Consider the following 5,085-nt stretch of genomic DNA (forward strand, 5'->3'; position numbering starts at 1 on the left):
AGATACGATCATCGAAATTAAACAATATGTTCTGTTATTTATGTACATTATCAAAGGAAAACTGCCATAGGGAGTCTCTTGTTTTTATGGCACCCAAATGATTTTAATGTTTAAATATAGGAAATTATATCCCACACGTCGTCCAAATCAAATCAAAAACTCTGTGCTTTTAGTTCTTTTGACACCGTTGAGAAAACAGCAGTTCATAGTCAAAAATGTGACGGCTGGCTTGAAACCATGACATAAAACAGGAAGTAGCACAAGCGACTAGAGCTAAGAAACAATGACTTTCACACACAACTAACTGTCAGAATGTTATGAGGTGTGACAGTCAATAGTGCCAGTTTGTATGCATGAATGAAAGAATAGTGAGCAAAGTCATGCATGGTGAAAAAACAAAAAAAACACTGGGCTAAGGTGTTCCCACTAACCAACGATGCCCGACCAACAGCCAATAGGGGCATCACAAGAAAGAGAAGAAATGAAGTTCAGCAATCTGTGAACGAAGCTGAATACATAAAATACTTTGTCTAAAATAAAATGTAGCGCCTGTAGTCTGATTAGCAACAACAAATGACACTAACACTCTTGCTAGGTTCGGAGAGCTGGTAATAGTTAGAAAAACGCAATACCATGAGGTTAATAGTTGACATTTATTGCCATAACAGGTAAGTATTTTTGCAGTGCATGAAAATAAAATATACAGAAAAATAGAGCTCTTTTTAATTGGTCGAAAAATAATAAAATAAATCAAAAATGAAAAAAAAGTTCAAAAGAAAGTGTCCCTCCTTCTTTTGTAGAAGGTTAGAGTTCAGTTTATGTTCATGTTCTGTGTGTGTAATGTTCAAAGTTCAGTTCTTAAGGTTACTACCCGGGTAGATTTTTGTGTTATGTCCTTATCTGTGTCACAAGTGAAGTGAGATGGTGTCAGAAGCTCCTCGGAATGAATCCCACAGTTGGCCAGACCATGCACCGTTCCGTCTGAATCGCTCGTCCTAATGGCTCGCCACCGAACCTCCTCGGTCCGGAATCCGAATCAAATCCTAATCCTTCGAACGAAACCAAAACGAAAAACCAGTCTACACATAGAGTGTAGAATGAATAATCATTACTTTCTATTCAAATGACATCTTTCTGCTTTCACTTTTCACTCTATTTCTTCCATATATATACCCAGATAAAGGATATACTGCATTTAAATGCTTTAAATTAACCTGCACATTTTTACAGACAGTATAAGTATTTTTAACATGACTATTATTTATCATGAACTTATATTTCAACATAAATTAACTTATTTATTTCAATAAAGCTCTATTTATATTTATAAACAGCTCTATGAATCAAACCATATATATATAACCATACTTTTTATCTGTTTTTAACCATAAAGTCACAGTATAAACTTATTCTTTTTAAACAACATGTATATTTAACCAACTTTGGTGCAATAACACTCAATACATTCAGTTCAATGACCAGGAAAAATAATTAGCATTAACTGGTATCAAATAACCACATTTCTGTACCATATCATGTCTCTATTTCTCATCATGAATCACAGGAAAGGCTCATTAGCTTAACCAGCTAGTAGCACGTTAGCTATATATAGCTCTACAGTTAGCATTCACATCACCTTTTGCAGGTTAAACCCAGAGTTAGCGGCGCTAACCGCGATTAGCATTAGCTTCGCGCTAGGTCGTTAGCGATCTTTTTACAGCTTATTTTCAAAGTAAACAATGATACGACATGTACCAGAGTAGGTTTAAAACATTAACGAAACATATCTTAGACTCCGACTGGTTTTATGAACATACTTCAGTAACAGGAATCTTCTCATATCATGCTAATATCAACAGCTAACCTGAGGCCTAGCCCAGTAGCATATAGCATTTCTCTTACCGGAGTTCTCAGAGGCTCAACACGGTGAAAACCCGGCTCCACTCTCACGCACACTCACAAGACTTTTCCTAATAAACAGAACACTTATGAAGATACTGCTTGAGTATTAATGATTATTTTGCGTGGTTTTAGTCACATTACATACCCCGGTTCGTCAGCTCGTTTACATGTGCGAGTGCTCTGCTCGGTGGCTCAGCTAAGACTAAGATGGCGCTCGGTGCAGACTGAACTCACGCACAGGTCAGACCGAGGTCACGTTCAATGCGTCTGAGATTACACATAGGGGTAGTGCGCCACCAAGTGGTGAGCTTAGGTATTACACTTAAATCACAAATATTGGTTTAGTAACCATGGGGGTTACAAAAACTCCACATATTACCAGTGTTTCCCCAGCATGCATTCAGCCCTGCCGCAAAAAAGTGATTTGTAATATCATGGGCGAATGGAAGACTTTCACTTGCACACAGTGAAAGCACACCATCCAAAGTTTAGCCTTTATCACAGAGTGTTGCGCAAGCGCACTTTGGATTACAAGGATTACTTAATGGTTTACGCAACCTGAAAAATTCCAACGGTTTCTGAAAGCTGAGAAGTTGCTCTTTAGAGCCAACATGGTGCCATTACGATAGTAACACTCACGCTTCTCCCGGTAGCCCACTGAGCAGCCGCTTCTAAACAGAGGGAACACTCAAGCCTGGGCCGCGAAACGTCTCAGCAGCGCCCCAGCCGCGGCTCTCCGCTCCGCAACGCCATCAATCCCTAGCATTTCTATTTTCTCCGCGAGCTGTTGCTAAACCACTTCAAGCTCAACAGAGCAGATTGCACCAGACAGGAAATCAGACACAGAATCAACATAATACACTTCCGCCCCCTTTCAAAATAAAACACAATACGCAGTTCATGCAGCCTAAAACTATTTCACATCAACATTATGTTGTGACCGGGGGCACCAGATCAGCAATCAATCAATCAAAGGGTCTCAGAGGGTCGGAGACATGGACGACGAGAGACTGATTGTTGAAGTGGAACATCATACAATTGTTTATGACATAACACATTCTTTTTATAAGGATAGATGGTCAGATCAACAGATCGGAGTCGGATTCGAACCCGGGCCACCCGCTTACGAGGACAATGCCTCTGGGAACGCCCCCAGTTTGTTGTTTTTGTTTACTTTATACACACAGTTTATCACAGGATCTCGCGGTCTCCCATACGTTTAGGATTATCGCGTGTTCTCCTAATCTCGCGTGTATACGGCTGGCTCGATACGCTGTCGATCCGTGGCCATTCTTCACCCGGTGGAAATCCCCAGTCACACACAGCGGCGGAGAAATAGAGACAGCAGAGCGGGAAAACAAAGCAAAAAACAGCTATTATCAATGAAATCGAGGGGATGCTGCATCAAAGAGCTGATAGCTGAATAGCTGAATAGCTGAAAATTAACACAAAAGATGAACTTAAGTTACCAACTCACAGCACCACTGTTACAAAAAAGTCTTGGGGAAACACTGTAATACACTACCAAACTGGTGAAAAAATCTTAGCTTCCTCATCATAAACAGAGAAGCTTTTCTCCTGAGAGTTAAAACAAACCTTGTGTTTTTCACAAGGACAAACCAGTATAGATGTGGACACTGGATTCTCCCATCAGACCGTGCTGCTGCCATGCAACTCTTTGAATTTTGTGAATGGACTAAATTTGTCACTTGTGAGACAGTTTTCAGCCTTTCAAAGAAAGTGTCTCCAAGGAGGTGATTTGATGTTCAGAACAAACAATAACAATTATTTCTTGCTGAAAATGTAATTAAGAATTTCCAGTAGGCAATTTAATCATCAACAAACAGCAAGGAAAAAAATCAATATGAGAAGAGAAACAAATGAAGAGAAATTAAAGTCCACATTTCAGCTCTGAGTGGAGAGATGAATCGTTCACCACAATCACAATTAGAAATTAAAATTTTAGTTTCCGGTAAATCAGCATCTTGACTGTCTTCGGCTCAAGTGGACAATCGGAGAAATGTTTCTGTATTGATCATATTCCAGTATTCTCTGATTACCGACATGATTACAGATGATTAATGCCGCGGCTCGAAGCCAAACAACGCAGAACCAGCAGCCAAATGGACGACGAGCTGAGCACAGCAGATTACAAGCCAGAGACTGGAGGAATGAGGAGGAGGAGGAGGAGGAGGAGGAAAAAAAGAGAAAAAGTCCTCTGGATGACTCATCCCCTCAGGCTGCCTCTCAGATATGATGCCAGCACAGTCGGCTATTTGCAGCAGGCTCAAACTGCCGCGTTACCCTCAAACATGATCATTTCCAGAGCCGGCCTCAGCCTCCGTGACTCCCCGACTTCATCTGAGTGCAAAAACATCTCAATGAGTTCTTTAATCTCATACAGAGGATTAAAAACTTATATCACATGAGGCTGAATTCTGTGTGTTTTCATTGCAGTTCAGCTTGTTTCAAGACTCTTTTTTTTTTTTTATTGGGTCATGTAATTTTTTCATACAAGTATAGGATTACTCGGGACATATTTTATGCTGCTTAGACTCCCAAAGATACAGAAAAAGAGTTCTGGTGATGACGTAAAACGAGAGCATATTTCAGTGGGAATTGATTTTTCCTTTCATCTCTATTTAGAGAAGTACACCAGTGGTTTTGCATGAAAAGAGATAGTTACCATTGAGGACATTTGGGTCATCTTGTCTCGTTTGTGGGGGGAGATTTAGGCTTGGTTAAAAACTTTAAGCTAATTTTGTATCTTTAAATGCAAGATGTTTAAATGTAATAACTTGTAGGGCCAACACATAGAGCAAGTTATAACAGAGGGCTTTGAAATAGAATTTCAATCTTAATGTTGAGAAATAAAATAATAACTCGGCCTCTGAGATGTTTATAAGCAGCTGATTTGTTCCTTTGCTGTTTATGGATTAACAGGAAATGTTAAGTTTTTCCAACTGGTGAATGTTTTTGTCCTGCATTAGGCTACGTTTACACGAGGACGGTCTGAACAGAAGACGCAAAAGTGGCGTCGCGTCTTCACTTTTTATTCCTCGTTTAGACGAGCATTTTCGGGAGGAAATCTGCGTGCATATGGTGACGCAAAAGTGTGTGAAATTCGATTGTATGCATGCCAGGCGGCATCACTTAAAGCGATAAGAGCATATTTGGGCATGC

At 40.0% G+C, this 5,085-nt stretch overlaps 1 long non-coding RNA gene across 1 annotated transcript; it reads right to left on the reverse strand.

Annotated features, from left to right (window-relative positions):
* Positions 1-639: 639 nt before the first annotated feature.
* On the reverse strand, positions 640-1,982 carry LOC131980701 (uncharacterized). Its single transcript, XR_009395237.1, has 2 exons — positions 1,903-1,982; positions 640-1,079 (listed from the first exon to the last, which is right to left on the reverse strand). It is a non-coding gene; the product is annotated as an uncharacterized LOC131980701 (long non-coding RNA).
* Between the last annotated feature and the right edge of the window lie 3,103 nt (positions 1,983-5,085).

Source organism: Centropristis striata, chromosome 11, assembly GCF_030273125.1.
Source record: "Centropristis striata isolate RG_2023a ecotype Rhode Island chromosome 11, C.striata_1.0, whole genome shotgun sequence".
In the NCBI taxonomy this organism is placed as follows: Eukaryota; Metazoa; Chordata; class Actinopteri; order Perciformes; family Serranidae; genus Centropristis; species Centropristis striata.